We start from the raw sequence: 19,830 nt of genomic DNA, 5'->3' as shown, positions 1-19,830 counted from the left end.
CAAATCAACAATAATTGATTGGTATGCAAAATTCAAGCGTGGTGAAATGAGCAAGGAGGGCGGTGAACGCAGTGGACGCCCGAAAGAGGTGGTTACCAACGAAAACATCAAAAAAATCCACAAAATGAGTTTGAATGGCCATAAAATGATGTTGATCGAGATAGCAGAGGCCTTAAAGATATCAAAGGAACGTGTTGGTCATATCATTCATCAATATTTGGATATGCAGAAGCTCTGTGCAAAATGGGTGCCGCGCGAGCTCACATTTGACCAAAAACAACAACGTGTTGATGATTCTGAGCGGTGTTTGCAGCTGTTAACTCGTAATACACCCGAGTTTTTCCGTCGATATGTGACAATGGATGAAACATGGCTCCATCACTACACTCCTGAGTCCAATCGACAGTCGGCTGAGTGCACAGCGACCGGTGAACCGTCTCCGAAGCGTGGAGAGACTCAAAAGGCCGCTGGCAAAGTAATGGCCTCGGTTTTTTGGGATGCGCATGGAATAATTTTTATCGATTATCTTGAAAAGGGAAAAAACATAAACAGTGACTATTATATGGCGTTACTGGAGCGTTTTAAGGTCGAAATCGCGGAAAAACGGCCCCATATGAAGAAGAAAAAAGTGTTGTTCCACCCAGACAACGCACCGTTCCACAAGTCATTGAGAACAATGGCAAAAATTCATGAATTGGGCTTCGAATTGCTTCCCCACCCACCGTATTCTCCAGATCCCACCGACTTTTTCTTGTTCTGAGACCTCAAAAGAATGCTCGCAGGGAAAAAATTTGACTGCAATGAAGAGATGATCGCCGAAACTGAGGAATATTTTGAGGCAAAACCGAAGGAGTACTACCAAAATGGTATCAAAAAATTGGAAGGTCATTATAATCGTTGTATCGCTCTTGAAGGGAACTATGTTGACAAAAAAATGTGTTTTTCTTTGTTAGACCGGGGACTTATCAGCCAAACTGTTACACTGAGTCACTATGTGTGCGGTAGAAAAAATTAACATATATATTGTCTACGTTGCTTCGTAAGAAAACACCCATAAACTATCACGACTTCAAGACATAAAATGCTTCTCAAAAATATCGGCCAAATAATTATTGATTTTTACTCAAGTCTCAAGGCAATTTTTTGTAATTTCTAATTTAGTTGTTTGAAATGTATTGAATTAGGTCGGGACGGCGCGAACGCCATTCCCGGCTATCAAAAATTGCACGCACGAGTTATTCACATTAGGAATAATCGCAGGGGTCAACTCAATCGAAAGTGCAATGATCAAGTCTCGCCCTGGAGGAACCGCCTTCGTGATCACGGTTAACCTCTACGCCAGGTAAGTATGCTTTCCTCAACACAGATCAGACTATTCATACGATATACGCCATGAAGCGAATGAGAATTATTAGGAAGTACGACTTGCTTTGCCAACGAACATTTGATATTGAAACACACATTTGCACAGTAAAATAATTTACACAATCAAAAACTTCACCAGGTATCTACCTATCTCCTACCTAAAATATCTCTACGATTTGTGCCGTTCTGTGGGGGATGAAGTGCATGAGCCTTTGAATGAAGGTAGATGATCGAAGATGCAATCTTATCGATCTATGCCGTTTGTCATGCCTGGAATATCATCGGAGCATAACTCGTGAGAGTTCCAAGATTTTGTGTCTTGTACACTAGTCAGCAAAAAATGTATGGTTCAACAATTTTTCTGTATGTAATCGATGTTGACTAGATTTGTTCAGCTTATAGTCTGATAAGTATGTGAAGTATACGATTATACGACCGTTAAACAAGTATATACAGTAGTATGTTTGGCCGGGCCGAATATTGAATGCCCACCACCATGAGGCAAATATAATAGTTTCATCTGATAGCCCTTTGTTATAGCGGAATACTTTATAATAAAGGGTGATTTTTTAGCTGTTATATTTTCGGCAGCACTGGCTTGAACAGGCGACGTACGTTTAGTGTCCTGTTTTACTGTCTTACATCATTAGTTTGGTCTATAATTTAATCACGAATCTAATAATCATATGAAGTTTGCAAATTATTTAATTTTATTATCAAAATATGTACTGGGTTAAGAAAGTTCATCGCGCTCTTCTATGTTTAGCGACGAAACACAACTTTGGGTCAATGGGTACGTAAATAAGCAGAATTGTCGATTTTGTTAGACTCTGTTGAAACGCATGTCTACACAGACAAGCCCTCTATATTTGGCAGACAACATTGAAGCATTTATTTTTGAAATGCCGGCCGAAATGTTGGAAACAGTAAGCCAAAATTGGACTAAGCGTATGAATCATTTGAGGCGCAGTCGCGGTCAACATTTGCATGAAATAATCGGTACTATCGATACAAATAAAGAGTTCATCCCCTCATAGGTCTTGTTTGGCCTAAAATACCTCTAGATTTCTAATTTCAGGAAAATCGAACAAACTATGGACGCTATACTAAAACATGGACCGATACGAACCACATTCGGTACAGTTATTTGTGCTCCGTTTTTTCGTTTGGAAAAAAAGTCTTGCATACAAATGGTACAACATTTTATGGTGTTACCACAGTGTTGCCGAAACCCCTTGCAATGACAACACCGTTTGCGTGTGAAAACGAACAAAAAAGTTGCAACACTGATATAAAATCAAAACAAACAAAACGCAAATTTTTCTTGAACTAAGGGAAATTGTTAAAACTTTTGATTTTATATATTTTTAATGATCTTACTTCCAAAGATAATAAAAGAGGAAGATGGGAGATTGGCTACTGAGCACATCAAACCATTTACCGCATTAGTTTAATACTCGAACCAAACGCGTATACGACAAGTATTGACATAGCATTAAAATGCACATAAAAAGAAATTAAGAGCACGAAATAAATTTCCATAAAGGAGAAAATGTATTTTTTTTTTGTTGTCTAAAATTTATCATTGTTTCATTAAGAATATTACATTTTTCATTTAAAAACTAAAAACAACTAAAAGGTTACAAACATGTATTAAACTAATGTGGTAAATGCAACATTTGGTATGACGCAAGCCAATCTCCCATCTTCCTCTTTTATTATCTTTGCTTACTTCTACTTCAGAGTACAAATTAATTACACGCTCAACAAAGTTTTTAACTCGCCGTTGGTCATTACGTCCAATCAATGATGTTGTAACTTCTTCATCGTCGTCAGAAGAACTACTCTACAATAGCGCATCTACAATGGTGTTGGCCATTTGCGCATTTGCTTTTTGCATTTTGCTATTACGTTAAAAATAACATATTTAATATCGAATTTTGTTGTCGCCGCACTTCCTTGGTCTATGGTGTAACCGTCTGCACCGTAAACCATCTACGGTGTAAAATGGGTTACACTTTTGCTCTTGCGATGCGTAACACCCCGTCAATCGAACGTGCACATTTTGGGTAGGCTGCACCGAATTTTCCCATCGAACAAAATTTTTCGATTTATGGGGTAAGGTGTAAAATATGCAACATATTTTTTACCAATCGAAATCACCATAATTTTGTGCAATAACATCGCACTTTTGCCTCACTATAGTTACGATATTCTGGTGAAATTGGAGATTTCCATAATTTCCAGTTATATGGTTATGAAATTTGTCATCTTTTCGGTGTGCCATTAAGCTAATAAAGAGCCAATCACAGGTTTTCAAGCAAAAAAAAAAAACAAAAATTAAAAATTATTTATTATCGCATGACGGTAATAAATATTAAACTTAAAAATTTAAATTTTGACCAAAAGATACAACCTAAAAAAGACCATAGTGCAATGTGTGTCAACTACGAACAGGCACAATCATTGTAATATTTATACCATTCTGCAACTGTAAGTATACAAAGGAAGTCACTGTGAAATGTCATCCCCAGTTACCTGATTGTATGTCTTACCTGTGTAGTTAACACAAAGGCTACAAGAAACGTGCGGTATATTTGTTTGCACTGACATCCGAAGGTTATTGAACATGCAATGAACATTCACTCAACATCTCTTTTAAAGACGGATGCATTTCAACCCTCAACCAACTCTCGGCTCTATTGTCCACTCATTCAGAATTTGAATGTTTATATTTTTGCGTTTCTTTCACAGCGCAAACGTGTGTTTCAATGTCAAATTTTCGTTGACAAAATAAGTCGAACTTCCTTATAATTCTCATTGGGTTCGTAGCATACGTGGTATAAATAGTTTGGTTTGTGTTGAGGAAAGCATACTTACCTGGCGTAGAGGTTAACCGTGATCACGAAGGCGGTTCCTCCAGGGCGAGACTTGATCATTGCACTTCCGATTGAGTTGACCTCTGCGATTATTCCTAATGTGAATAACTCGTGCGTGCAATGTTTGATAGCCGGGAATGGCGTTCGCGCCGTCCCGACCTAAGTGAATACATTTCAAATAATCTACACTAAAAAAAGAGGTGGCGATTTGGCTGAGAAGTAATGTTCCAAAAAATTTGGGCATTAATATATACTCAGACAGTCAACCTGCAATAAAATCCGTGGACTCTGTGTTCCTCAACTCGAAAACGGTCATCGACTGCCGCAAATCTCTCAATGAGATGGCTGAGCAGTACAATATTCACCTAATATGGGTGCCTGGCCATAGGAACATACCGGGGAACTGCGAAGCGGATGAGTTGGCAAGGCTAGGGACTACCTTACATATTCCAGGGGAACTAGTATTTGTTGGTATGCCCCTAGCTACCTGCAAGCTCATGCTGCGTGAGAAGGCTGTTATGATGGCAAATGTTCGATGGGAGAATTGCAAGGGTTGTAACGACACCAAGCAAATATGGCCCCATTTCAACTTAAACCGCACACTAGATATGCTAATGTTCTCGAGACGTCTGATATCACTCCTGATATCTGCTATAATGGGTCGCTGCCTGATAGGCGACTTTGCAAAAACTATTGGCGCGAAGTATAATGACTATTGTATGAGCTGTCATGATGCGGAGGAAAAAGAATCAATTAAACACCTCTTGTGTGAGTGTCCTGCATTTTGTGTAAGGCGTAAACAAATTTTAGGGGCATATAGCTTCAGATTACTAGCGGACCTGGAAAACCTTAACTTAAGCAGTCTGCTAATGTTTTTGGAACAATCTGGTTGGTTCAACAGAAGAAAATAATCGAGAAGGTTCAACGGTTAAAACTAGAAGTGCCCATATGTAATAGGTACTTTTAGTTAATGTGGTATCACAATGGACTGAATAGTCTAAGTGAGCCTGAATCTTAATCGGGCTGCCACTTTAACCTAACCTAACCTAACCTAGTACATGATATTTAACAACCATGCCAAAAGTGATCCATATCAGTCCATAATCATATATAGCCCCCATATAAACCGATCCATATTGATTCGTAATTATTTGTAGACTTACCTATACATACCTTTTTTGTCTAATATTTATATAACACGTATGGACTAACTCACAATTTAGAAAACGATGTTAAGAAGTTTTAAGATACCACAACCCAAGTAATTCGATTGTGGATGACAGTCTTTCGTAGAAGTTTCTACGCAATCCATGGTGGAGGGTACATAAGATTCGGCCTGGCCGAACTTACGGCCGTATATACTTGTTTCATTTTGTTCCGCTTCGTTTTTTTGCTGTTGGCAATGCTAGAGAAATTGCATCAAATTTCGATCGAATACCGTGATCCAAACTCGTATTGACATTTTTTCGATACGATTATGAATTCGATATCGAATGCCGTGATTAGCCCCCTGCACTGAAAAAAAAAGCATACTCGGTTCCAAAGATTTTGTCTTTACTTTAAAAAATTTGGTATTGATTCCGAGCCAAAGAAGCGGAGAATACAAGTAAGGATACTTTTAAGACACAATTCTCTTTTAAATTTAGGTTTTGTGTACTTGCTTCTAAGAAGCAAATTTTAATTGTTCGCTTTCTCAGCTTTTTCCTTCATATGCTATCAAAGTCCTTTAAAAACGAGCTAACGCCAACTTTATTTTCCAAATTGGGACTCGACTTCCAGTAGAAATTATGCTATGTTTGAAGTAAAAAACTTCTTTAAAATAAAGTTTTGAAAAACATGTCCTATATTTGAACGATTTTTTGCTTTGTAGTCATGATGCAAAAAGATAACAAATTTAAAGACAATTTCATTAAATTTAAAGATTTTTTCTGAATTATTAAAGTCAAGTTGACCTTAGCCTATAAATTTTTTCTTTCATGTTAAGATACCCATTTTTAAGTCAAATAACTTAATTATAAGGACAATACGACTTCATTGAAAAGTGTATCGACTTTTGGACAAGGAAAATAACTTTATTTTAGAGAAATGCGTCTTCTATGCTAAGCAAAATTTGTATTCGTATTTTAAAGACATGAAATCTTTGACCTCACGACAATATTTTTTTCAGTGTGGTTGATCAAAATTTTATACAAAAATTGTGTAAAAATGTTATTAACGAAACTTATCTGAAAGTCAAGCGTAACTGGATGTAGTATTAAATATTTTCAGTATTATGGACTTGAGAAAATAGTACAACACTTTATTCGAAATCCGTACCAAAATAAGAGATTCCTTTCACACATGATCAAAATTTATAAAATCTTGATCAATCAAGTGCTATCAATTGATTGTAATACTTCAAACTTAATAGTTTCAGCATGCACAAGTTCATTACTTATGTACATTAACAGTCTATCTCGATTATTTGAAATGTATTACTTAGGTCGGGACGGCGCGAACGCCATTCCCGGCTATCAAAAATTGCACGCACGAGTTATTCACATTAGGAATAATCGCAGAGGTCAACTCAATCGAAAGTGCAATGATCAAGTCTCGCCCTGGAGGAACCGCCTTCGTGATCACGGTTAACCTCTACGCCAGGTAAGTATGCTTTCCTCAACACAAACCAAACTATTTATACCACGTATGCTACGAACCCAATGAGAATTATAAGGAAGTTCGACTTATTTTTTCAACGTAAATTTGACATTGAAACACACATTTGCGCTGTGAAAGAAAGAAAAAATGTAAACATTCAAATTCTGAATGACTGGACAATAGATGACGAGGGTTGGGTGAGGGTTGAAATGCATCCGTCTTTAAAAGAGATGTTGAGTGAATGTCATTGCATGTTGAATAACCTTCGGATGTCAGTGCAAACAAATATACCGAACGTTTCTTGTAGCCTTTGTGTTAAATACCCAGATAAGACATACAGCCAGGTAGCTGGTGATGACTTCTCACAGTGGCTTCCTTTTTATACGCATAGTTATAGACCAGGAACGGTAAAAACATTACAATGAATGTGCCTATTCGTAGTTGGCATATATGGTCTATTTTGGTTGTTTCTTTTGGTCAAAATTTAAAATTGTATACTTATTACCGTCATGCCATAAAAATACTTTCATATCTCAGAAAACTTAGTAGTAGTTAGTTGCTGGGATTTTCAAACTGTCCTCAACATGTGCCAGTGAAGTAAAACTTTATTACAAATATAAATAATATGGAAATCAAAGATTCTGGTAACTACTCTAAATAACAAAAAGTGAAAGGTTTAATGTGATATGAAATAATTGAACTTCAAATTTAAAAGAATAAAAGATTTTCGGTTAAACTAAATGGAATTGTAGTAACAAATTCCAATTCTACCTTCTAATGTATTATGTTTTAAATTCCGTTTTAACAGTCTTTTAAAGGAGAAACACTCTTTTATTTTAGGCTCTTTTTGTTGGAAAACCCGGGATTGGTTCTTTATTCGGTTAAAGGGACACCGAAAAGAAGACAACTGTCATACCATTCTGAGCCGAACTGACTGCTGTATATACTTGTTTAACGGTTATATTTAGTGTCAACCGTCGAACGGAACGGACGTGTTTTTTCAATAGCGGATAAACTCATAGTAATAGGTACCTACTACGAATTTCAAGTGTGGTGGGATATTAAGCCACCATGCAGCGAAATTCCAAGTCATCCACTGGGTTGCTAACTTCAGGGCCCAGTGGACGGGTATCGACTGGAGTTATAAATCTGGGCAATGACCAAGAGTTAGGCCCAATTAGTCGACCTGTAGACGGGTCGACAGGTGGCGACACACTGACAAGTCGAACTTTTTCTAAGGTAACGACATCAAAAGGAGGTAATCCCTCACGAAAGAGATTCAAGGAACGCAGAAATGCTTTGTTTATCCTAAAGAAGTTAGGATCAGTCGACCCAAGCACGTTGTCGGCTAAACAAAGCGATTCCTTAAAATGGGCTCAAGGAATTCTTGAGACTGGAAAAAGGGAACGATCGCCGGATGAGCTGCCATCCTCCAAAAGGGATCAAAGATCGTTTGCCTCAGTTGCTAAAGATAGCCTTGTGATGGCTATCATTAATAAAGGAGCATTGGACGGTATGGTTCCAAAGCAAAAATGGGGGGAAATTGAGAATGCTCTATCTGTCGTCTACTCACAGGTACTGGAAAAGTTTCCCGGCCCAGATCCTCGACACCAAGAGGCTGGTTGGTATCAAGGACGATTTAAGCTAGTCGCATTTGAGGACCAGAGGTCTATAGAATGTTTTAAAGCTGCTCTGATACTAATTGGTGAAGTTTGGGAAGGAGCTGCTCTAGAGTTAGTCGAGAAGAAAGACATACCGGCTAGACCTAGAGCACATGCCTGGATACCTGCAAACCCTTCTGACCCTGAATCTATTTTAAATAGACTGAAACGATGCAATCCAGATCTTCCAACAGCTGATTGGAAGGTTGGCCGTTTGGATGAAGTGGATGGACCAAGACGGCATGCAGTGTTTATATTGAACACTCAGTCTTTGCCACATCTGGCAAAGTCCCAGGGCCGTGTATGTTATGGCTTTCATTATATCCAAATGAAGGTGTATAAAAACGATCAGCTAAAGGATTCAGAAATGGACAAGCCTCTGTCTGAATCAGAAGTAAGCGGATCCTCTTGCGAAGTCGAGGGAGATACCAAAGTTGAAGACATGGATAGATACCGTATGCGTGAGGAGGCTTCTATTGCCTCAGAACTCACCAAAGTCGAACCTATGGTTATTGCGAGAGTCACCGATATCTCTGAAGAGGACATTCTTGATGACTCGATCGAAGCGGCTGATGTGACGGTTGTTGAAAATCTCGATGGTCCTACGGATCCTCCAGATAAATCTTCATCATTGTAAGGCTGCATGTGCTGCCTTAAAAGTTCTCCTGATGAAAGGGGACATAGATATAGTTCTTATTCAAGAACCATATGTTTATAAAAACAAAATATGTGAATTAAGTACTCCGGGGTTCAAACTATTGCAGTATACTGGTAATGATGTAAATCGAGCCTGTATAATTGCTAAAAACGAGCTCAACTTGTTTCTGCTTCCTTTAATGTGCAATACAGACACTGTCGTTGCAAGTTTAGAAATAGCCAAATGCAAATATTGGGTATCTTCGGTCTACATGGGACATGACAGGGAGATGCCTCCATATGCCGTTAAGACCTTAGTGGAGGAGTCACTGAAAACAGGGACGAAACTCATTATGGGATGCGATGCGAATGCACATCATAGTATATGGGGAAGTAGTGATACTAATGCAAGGGGAGAGTCGCTAATAGAGTTTATTTTGCGTACTAATCTGGTAGTTTGCAACAAGGGAGATGTCCCAACCTTTGTCACTAAAAACAGGCAAGAGGTTTTGGACATCACCTTGGCCTCGCAAGAACTGAATGAAATGATATCTGAGTGGCAGGTTTTAAGTGAACACAGCTTCTCAGATCATCGCTACATCAGTTTCAAATTTGATGTTCATATCACCAAGATCATATTTCCGCCAAATGTTAGGAAAGCTGACTGGAATAGGTATAGGGAATCGTTCAATATGATGATACCGGAAATAACAGAGACAAATATGAGAAATGTGCAAGATATCGAACACGCAGTGGAGCGGATTACTAAGGCCTTCAACATCTCACTGAAAGCTGCATGCCCTAGAGGAAAGCCAAGGGGGAAACATCGACCACCATGGTGGTCTACGGAATTAAGTAATATGAGGAAATCCTGCAGGAAGCTCTTTAACAAGGCAAAGTCCACCAGAGCCCCTGAGGACTGGGACGCTTACAAGAAGAATCTGAGAGGATACAAGCGAGAACTGAGAAAGGCTCAGCATAACTCTTGGAATGCTTACTGCAGCAGTATTGAGAATACGTCCGAGGCTTCCAGACTACGGAAGGTTCTAGCATCCACCAACTCCGCTCCAGGTTTCATTAAAACATCGGAGGGCAATTGGACAACGTCCAGTAAGGAGACGCTGGAGGTACTATTGGACACACATTTTCCTGGAAATCAGACGGTTGAACCATGTACTGGCGGTGCCACAGTTGCTCAGCGGTCGTTTCCTGTCGAGGAAATTGTATCGGAAACTAGAATAAGATGGGCGCTAAATAGCTTTGGACCATTCAAATCCCCTGGACCTGATGGAATTACTCCGGCGGAGTTACAAGCTGTAACTGACAAAATTATCCCCTGGTTGTCGGTGATATATAAAGGATGTATCAACTTATCATATATCCCAGGAAAGTGGAGGGAAACAAAAGTCGTTTTCATACCTAAAGCGGGAAAAGCCTCTCACTCGAGGGCGAAGGATTTCCGACCAATCAGCTTATCCTCATTCCTACTTAAGACTCTGGAGAGGATGATAGATATTTATCTTAGAACTAGCATCGATTCAAGTTTGTTCTCGAAACGACAGCATGCATACTCGAAGGGCAGGTCTACTGAGACCGCACTACATGAACTAGTCAGCTTTATTGAAAGCTCACTATCTGTCAAAGAATACACAATCGTGGCGTTTCTAGACATCGAAGGGGCGTTCAATAATGTCCATCCGAGCTCGATATTAAATGGACTGACAACTCTGAATGTTGATCCATGTATACTCAGGCTGTTAGACGAACTGCTAATGAAGAGACGTATTTCAGCCACACTAGGACAAGCAAACATACAAAGGTATGTGAACAGAGGCACTCCCCAAGGAGGAGTCCTATCACCTCTTCTTTGGAATGTTGCTATAAATAGCCTTCTGGTTACTCTAGAAAAAGAAAGGATAAAAGTGGTGGCATACGCAGATGATGTGGCTCTGGCAGTCAGGGGAAAATTCCCATCCACAATCAGAGATATTATTCAGAGGGCCCTCCGGATGACTGAGAAATGGGCGAAAGACAATGGTCTTGGGGTAAATCCTGCAAAGACAGAATTAGTCATGTACTGCAACGATCGCAAAACTCCCACGGTTAGGCCTATTTCCTTAGGGGGTATTGAAATTCCCTTTGGTGAATGTGCAAAATACCTTGGCGTTATTTTGGACAGGAAGCTGAACTTTAAGCTTAATATTGAAGAAAGGGCGAGAAAGGCAACTGTAGCTTTGTACTCGTGCAAAAAGGCAATAGGAAAAAAGTGGGGACTGAAACCAAAAATTGTGCATTGGCTATACACGGCAGTGGTTAGACCTATAATGCTATATGGTGTTGTAGTCTGGTGGCCGGCACTTCAGAAACCGACTTGTTTAGATAAAGTTCAGCGTATGGCGTGTTTGTGTATTTCAGGCGCATTCAGCAAGACAGGAACAAATTCCCTTAATGTCGTGCTGCATCTATTGCCTTTAGACATTTTGGCCAAACAGTCAGCTGCAACAACGGCTGTGCGGTTGCGCGAACTATCGCTGTGGTCGGAAAAAGGTTACGGTCACAGTTCTGTCCTCAAAACAATGCCAGATGTGCCTAACGTAGTGGATTACACTTTGGCGAGTCCACTTTTCGACAAAAAGTTTGAGACTCTAATCCCCAACAGTGAGGCGTGGTGCACACAGACCCCGGGGAATAAAGAATATATAGATTTCTACACGGATATTAAGCCACCATGCAGCGAAATTCCAAGTCATCCACTGGGTTGCTAACTTCAGGGCCCAGTGGACGGGTATCGACTGGAGTTATAAATCTGGGCAATGACCAAGAGTTAGGCCCAATTAGTCGACCTGTAGACGGGTCGACAGGTGGCGACACACTGACAAGTCGAACTTTTTCTAAGGTAACGACATCAAAAGGAGGTAATCCCTCACGAAAGAGATTCAAGGAACGCAGAAATGCTTTGTTTATCCTAAAGAAGTTAGGATCAGTCGACCCAAGCACGTTGTCGGCTAAACAAAGCGATTCCTTAAAATGGGCTCAAGGAATTCTTGAGACTGGAAAAAGGGAACGATCGCCGGATGAGCTGCCATCCTCCAAAAGGGATCAAAGATCGTTTGCCTCAGTTGCTAAAGATAGCCTTGTGATGGCTATCATTAATAAAGGAGCATTGGACGGTATGGTTCCAAAGCAAACATGGGGGGAAATTGAGAATGCTCTATCTGTCGTCTACTCACAGGTACTGGAAAAGTTTCCCGGCCCAGATCCTCGACACCAAGAGGCTGGTTGGTATCAAGGACGATTTAAGCTAGTCGCATTTGAGGACCAGAGGTCTATAGAATGTTTTAAAGCTGCTCTGATACTAATTGGTGAAGTTTGGGAAGGAGCTGCTCTAGAGTTAGTCGAGAAGAAAGACATACCGGCTAGACCTAGAGCACATGCCTGGATACCTGCAAACCCTTCTGACCCTGAATCTATTTTAAATAGACTGAAACGATGCAATCCAGATCTTCCAACAGCTGATTGGAAGGTTGGCCGTTTGGATGAAGTGGATGGACCAAGACGGCATGCAGTGTTTATATTGAACACTCAGTCTTTGCCACATCTGGCAAAGTCCCAGGGCCGTGTATGTTATGGCTTTCATTATATCCAAATGAAGGTGTATAAAAACGATCAGCTAAAGGATTCAGAAATGGACAAGCCTCTGTCTGAATCAGAAGTAAGCGGATCCTCTTGCGAAGTCGAGGGAGATACCAAAGTTGAAGACATGGATAGATACCGTATGCGTGAGGAGGCTTCTATTGCCTCAGAACTCACCAAAGTCGAACCTATGGTTATTGCGAGAGTCACCGATATCTCTGAAGAGGACATTCTTGATGACTCGATCGAAGCGGCTGATGTGACGGTTGTTGAAAATCTCGATGGTCCTACGGATCCTCCAGATAAATCTTCATCATTGTAAGGCTGCATGTGCTGCCTTAAAAGTTCTCCTGATGAAAGGGGACATAGATATAGTTCTTATTCAAGAACCATATGTTTATAAAAACAAAATATGTGAATTAAGTACTCCGGGGTTCAAACTATTGCAGTATACTGGTAATGATGTAAATCGAGCCTGTATAATTGCTAAAAACGAGCTCAACTTGTTTCTGCTTCCTTTAATGTGCAATACAGACACTGTCGTTGCAAGTTTAGAAATAGCCAAATGCAAATATTGGGTATCTTCGGTCTACATGGGACATGACAGGGAGATGCCTCCATATGCCGTTAAGACCTTAGTGGAGGAGTCACTGAAAACAGGGACGAAACTCATTATGGGATGCGATGCGAATGCACATCATAGTATATGGGGAAGTAGTGATACTAATGCAAGGGGAGAGTCGCTAATAGAGTTTATTTTGCGTACTAATCTGGTAGTTTGCAACAAGGGAGATGTCCCAACCTTTGTCACTAAAAACAGGCAAGAGGTTTTGGACATCACCTTGGCCTCGCAAGAACTGAATGAAATGATATCTGAGTGGCAGGTTTTAAGTGAACACAGCTTCTCAGATCATCGCTACATCAGTTTCAAATTTGATGTTCATATCACCAAGATCATATTTCCGCCAAATGTTAGGAAAGCTGACTGGAATAGGTATAGGGAATCGTTCAATATGATGATACCGGAAATAACAGAGACAAATATGAGAAATGTGCAAGATATCGAACACGCAGTGGAGCGGATTACTAAGGCCTTCAACATCTCACTGAAAGCTGCATGCCCTAGAGGAAAGCCAAGGGGGAAACATCGACCACCATGGTGGTCTACGGAATTAAGTAATATGAGGAAATCCTGCAGGAAGCTCTTTAACAAGGCAAAGTCCACCAGAGCCCCTGAGGACTGGGACGCTTACAAGAAGAATCTGAGAGGATACAAGCGAGAACTGAGAAAGGCTCAGCATAACTCTTGGAATGCTTACTGCAGCAGTATTGAGAATACGTCCGAGGCTTCCAGACTACGGAAGGTTCTAGCATCCACCAACTCCGCTCCAGGTTTCATTAAAACATCGGAGGGCAATTGGACAACGTCCAGTAAGGAGACGCTGGAGGTACTATTGGACACACATTTTCCTGGAAATCAGACGGTTGAACCATGTACTGGCGGTGCCACAGTTGCTCAGCGGTCGTTTCCTGTCGAGGAAATTGTATCGGAAACTAGAATAAGATGGGCGCTAAATAGCTTTGGACCATTCAAATCCCCTGGACCTGATGGAATTACTCCGGCGGAGTTACAAGCTGTAACTGACAAAATTATCCCCTGGTTGTCGGTGATATATAAAGGATGTATCAACTTATCATATATCCCAGGAAAGTGGAGGGAAACAAAAGTCGTTTTCATACCTAAAGCGGGAAAAGCCTCTCACTCGAGGGCGAAGGATTTCCGACCAATCAGCTTATCCTCATTCCTACTTAAGACTCTGGAGAGGATGATAGATATTTATCTTAGAACTAGCATCGATTCAAGTTTGTTCTCGAAACGACAGCATGCATACTCGAAGGGCAGGTCTACTGAGACCGCACTACATGAACTAGTCAGCTTTATTGAAAGCTCACTATCTGTCAAAGAATACACAATCGTGGCGTTTCTAGACATCGAAGGGGCGTTCAATAATGTCCATCCGAGCTCGATATTAAATGGACTGACAACTCTGAATGTTGATCCATGTATACTCAGGCTGTTAGACGAACTGCTAATGAAGAGACGTATTTCAGCCACACTAGGACAAGCAAACATACAAAGGTATGTGAACAGAGGCACTCCCCAAGGAGGAGTCCTATCACCTCTTCTTTGGAATGTTGCTATAAATAGCCTTCTGGTTACTCTAGAAAAAGAAAGGATAAAAGTGGTGGCATACGCAGATGATGTGGCTCTGGCAGTCAGGGGAAAATTCCCATCCACAATCAGAGATATTATTCAGAGGGCCCTCCGGATGACTGAGAAATGGGCGAAAGACAATGGTCTTGGGGTAAATCCTGCAAAGACAGAATTAGTCATGTACTGCAACGATCGCAAAACTCCCACGGTTAGGCCTATTTCCTTAGGGGGTATTGAAATTCCCTTTGGTGAATGTGCAAAATACCTTGGCGTTATTTTGGACAGGAAGCTGAACTTTAAGCTTAATATTGAAGAAAGGGCGAGAAAGGCAACTGTAGCTTTGTACTCGTGCAAAAAGGCAATAGGAAAAAAGTGGGGACTGAAACCAAAAATTGTGCATTGGCTATACACGGCAGTGGTTAGACCTATAATGCTATATGGTGTTGTAGTCTGGTGGCCGGCACTTCAGAAACCGACTTGTTTAGATAAAGTTCAGCGTATGGCGTGTTTGTGTATTTCAGGCGCATTCAGCAAGACAGGAACAAATTCCCTTAATGTCGTGCTGCATCTATTGCCTTTAGACATTTTGGCCAAACAGTCAGCTGCAACAACGGCTGTGCGGTTGCGCGAACTATCGCTGTGGTCGGAAAAAGGTTACGGTCACAGTTCTGTCCTCAAAACAATGCCAGATGTGCCTAACGTAGTGGATTACACTTTGGCGAGTCCACTTTTCGACAAAAAGTTTGAGACTCTAATCCCCAACAGTGAGGCGTGGTGCACACAGACCCCGGGGAATAAAGAATATATAGATTTCTACACTGATGGCTCCAAATTGGATGGACAAGTGGGGTTCGGAGTATATTCTAATGATCTGGAACTTCGAATAGCGAAAAGATTACCTAATCACTGTAGTGTTTTTCAGGCTGAAATATTAGCAATAAGAGAGGTGGCGAATTGGCTGAGAAGTAATGTTCCAAAAAATGTGGGCATTAATATATACTCAGACAGTCAACCTGCAATAAAATCCTTGGACTCTGTGTTCCTCAACTCGAAAACGGCCATCGACTGCCGCAAATCTCTCAATGAGATGGCTGAGCAGTACAATATTCACCTAATATGGGTGCCTGGCCATAGGAACATACCGGGGAACTGCGAAGCGGATGAGTTGGCAAGGCTAGGGACTACCTTACATATTCCAGGGGAACTAGAATTTGTTGGTATGCCCCTAGCTACCTGCAAGCTCATGCTGCGTGAGAAGGCTGTTATGATGGCAAATGTTCGATGGGAGAATTGCAAGGGTTGTAACGACACCAAGCAAATATGGCCCCATTTCAACTTAAACCGCACACTAGATATGCTAATGTTCTCGAGACGTCAGATATCACTCCTGATATCTGCTATAACGGGTCGCTGCCTGATAGGCGATTTTGCAAAAACTATTGGCGCGAAGTATAATGACTATTGTATGAGCTGTCATGATGCGGAGGAAAAAGAATCAATTAAACACCTCTTGTGTGAGTGTCCTGCATTTTGTGTAAAGCGCAAGCAACTTTTAGGAGCATATAGCTTCAGATTACTGGCGGATCTGGAAAACGTTAACTTAAGCAGTCTGCTACTGTTTTTGGAACAATCTGGTTGGTTCAACAAAGAAAAATAATCAAGAAGGTTCAGCGGTTAAAACTAGAAGTGCCCATATGTAATAGGTACTTTTAGTTAATGTGGTATCACAATGGACTGAATAGTCTAAGTGAGCCTGAATCTTAATCGGGCTGCCACTTTAACCTAACCTAACCTAACCTAGTGTCATATACTTCACATACTCGTACCCATCAAAAGTACCTCATAAGACTATAAGCAGAACATATCTGGTCAACATATCTATAAATGAACAAGCGAGTATGGCATCGAAGAGCAAAATTGTTGAACCATACATTATTTGCTGTCGGTGTGTACGAGACAAAAAATCTTTGAACTCTCATGAGTTGTGCACCGATGATATTCCAGGCATGGCTAGATAACATATACAAATGCATACTATTGTCGACGTCAATCCGAATTAAATGAATACTCGTATTCACCTAAACGGCATAAATCGACAAGATTGCTTCTTCGATCACCAACCCTCATTCAAAGGCTCATGCACTTCATCCCCCATAAAATGGCACAAATCGTGAGATTTCTTATTGGGTCATATGCCTGGTGAAGTTTTTGATTTTGTGAATAATTATACCCTTCACCACTACTGTGGTACAGGGTATAATAAGTTTGTGCATTTGTATGTAACGCCAAGAAATAATTGTCATAGACCCATCTTTTGGTATACCGATCGGCTTAGAATTAAATTCTGAGTCGATTTAGCGATGTCCGTCTGTCTGTCTGTCCGTCCGTCCGCTGTCTGTATATGTAATTTTGTGCACAAAGTACAGGTCGCAGTTTAAGTCCGATCGTCCTCAAATTTGACATAACGTCTTTCTTCGGGTAGAAGACAATCGCTATTGATTTTGGAAAAAATCGGTTCAGATTTAGATATAGCTGCCATATATAGTTATCACCGATTTGATCATATTTCACGTATTTATGAACCGACGTTCTTCAAATTTTGTACATCTGAATATTTTGTCAGTCCCGTAAAAACTGCAAAATATCACCTAAATCGATTCAGATTTATATATAGCTCCCATATATATCTTTCGTCCGATTTGGACTTATATGGCCCCAAAAGCGAGAGTTTTGCTCGATTTGCTTAAAATTTTGCACAACGAGTACGTTTGATAGTATCGTTAATTGTGCCAAATTTAGTTGAAATCGGTTCAGATTTAGATATAGCTCCCCTATATATCTTTCGTCCGATTTTGACTTATATGGCTTCAAAAGCCAGAGTTTTGTCCTGTTTTGATTAAAATTTTGTACAAGGAGTACGTTTAATAGTATCGTTAATTGTGCCAAATTTAGTTGAAATCGGTTCAGATTTAGATATAGCTCCCATATATATCTTTCGACCGATTTGGACTTATATGGCTCCAAAAGCCGGAGTTTTGCCCTGATTTGCTTCAAATTTTGCACAACAAGTACGTTTAATAGTATCGTTAAGTGTGCTTAATTTCGTTAAAATCGGTTCCGATTTAGATATAGCTCCCATATATATCTTTCTTCCGATTTGGATTTATATGGCCTCAAAAGCCAGAGTTTTGCCCTGAGTTGCTTGAAATTTTGCACAAGGAGTACGTTTTATAGCATCGTTAAGTGTGCAAAATTTAGTTGAAGTCGGTTCAGATTTAGATATAGCTCCCATATATATCATTCGCCCGATTTGGACTAATATGCCCACAGAAGCAAAAGTGCTACTCTGATTTACGTGAAATTTTGCAGAGGAAGTATAATTGAACTTGAAACTTTGCACAGGCAGTAGAATTAAGGTTCTGCATATGCGTGATTATTTTGGTTGAAATCGGTTCAGATTTTGATATAGCTCCCATATATATCTTTCGCCCGATTTTCCGTCATATGACCACAGAGGTCAAAGTTATGCGATTTACGTGAAATTTTGCACAGGGAGTAGATTCAACATAGTAACTATGCATGTGAAATTTGATTGCAGTCGGTTCAGATTTTGATATAGATTCCATATATATGTTTTTCCGATTTAGGCAAAACTGGCCGAAATACCTACATTTTCCTTATCAAATCGCCACTGCTAAGTCGAAAACTTATCAAACATCTATCGACCGATAAATCATAAATACACTTTTGCGAAGTTGCCTCAAAATTGGTTCATATTTAAATTCCCATATTTTTTTACTAACATTATGTTCCACCTCAGCGCATTAGCCGACTTAAATGTAAAATCTATAAGTATTGCAGAACTCTGTACAGATCTGCCCAGATATACAGAATATATGTGTATGGATTCATATAGCATCCAACACATTGGACGGATTTGATATGGTATCGAAAATGTGGACTTACAAAGTGGCGAAGGGTATAATAAAGTCGGCCCCGCCCGACTTTAGACTTTCCTTACTTGTTTTACTATGAAAATGTGTATTTCAATATGAAATGTACGTTGGGAAAACAAATCATACATCCTAATAAGTCTCATTGGCTTCATGGCGTATATCGTATGAATAGTCTGATCTGTGTTGAGGAAAGCATACTTACCTGGCGTAGAGGTTAACCGTGATCACGAAGGCGGTTCCTCCAGGGCGAGACTTGATCATTGCACTTTCGATTGAGTTGACCCCTGCGATTATTCCTAATGTGAATAACTCGTGCGTGCAATTTTTGATAGCCGGGAATGGCGTTCGCGCCGTCCCGACCTAATTCAATACATTTCAAACAACTAAATTAGAAAACACAAAAAGTGACCTTGAGTAAAAATCAAAAACTGTTCTAATATGTTATTCATATCCCATACACATCAAAATATTCTTTCCAGACGCCATAACGTATACATGTTCTGGGTCATGGTTCCAAATCGCTTTTTTTGGAAATAATTCTCTAACTTTTGAACGGATAAAGGTATCAACATAATGTTTTCTGTGAGTGAACTTGTAGGCGTTGAAAGTTGGTCACCTCGGGGGTATGAGATTTTGTTTTAGCTGCCAACTCTGCAATTTTTAACCGATGTTGGTTCAAATCGGTTCATATTTATTTACAGCCTTGTCTACACGCTCACAAAAAAATCGCTTCTGTAACATATACTCCCAAACATATTTTGCTTCAAGCATATACATTTTTGGGTATTGCCCAAACATTTATATGTTTGATCTCTTCCAATATATAATATGTTTGAAAGCATATTGGT

General features: G+C 40.1%; 4 non-coding genes across 4 annotated transcripts; 2 read left to right on the top strand and 2 right to left on the bottom strand.

Annotated features, from left to right (window-relative positions):
- Positions 1-1,184: 1,184 nt before the first annotated feature.
- Positions 1,185-1,350, bottom strand: LOC142237302 (U1 spliceosomal RNA). Its single transcript, XR_012722439.1, has one exon. It is a non-coding gene; the product is annotated as a U1 spliceosomal RNA (small nuclear RNA).
- A 2,887-nt stretch (positions 1,351-4,237) lies between these two features.
- LOC142237311 (U1 spliceosomal RNA) lies at positions 4,238-4,403 on the top strand. Its single transcript, XR_012722447.1, has one exon. It is a non-coding gene; the product is annotated as a U1 spliceosomal RNA (small nuclear RNA).
- A 2,323-nt stretch (positions 4,404-6,726) lies between these two features.
- On the bottom strand, positions 6,727-6,892 carry LOC142237309 (U1 spliceosomal RNA). The gene has a single exon (XR_012722445.1). It is a non-coding gene; the product is annotated as a U1 spliceosomal RNA (small nuclear RNA).
- Positions 6,893-19,176: 12,284 nt separating this feature from the next.
- Positions 19,177-19,342, top strand: LOC142237301 (U1 spliceosomal RNA). The gene has a single exon (XR_012722438.1). It is a non-coding gene; the product is annotated as a U1 spliceosomal RNA (small nuclear RNA).
- The last annotated feature ends 488 nt before the right edge of the window (positions 19,343-19,830 follow it).

Source organism: Haematobia irritans, chromosome 4, assembly GCF_050003625.1.
Source record: "Haematobia irritans isolate KBUSLIRL chromosome 4, ASM5000362v1, whole genome shotgun sequence".
Lineage (NCBI taxonomy): Eukaryota > Metazoa > Arthropoda > Insecta > Diptera > Muscidae > Haematobia > Haematobia irritans.
This window is presented reverse-complemented; position numbering and strand designations above follow the sequence as displayed.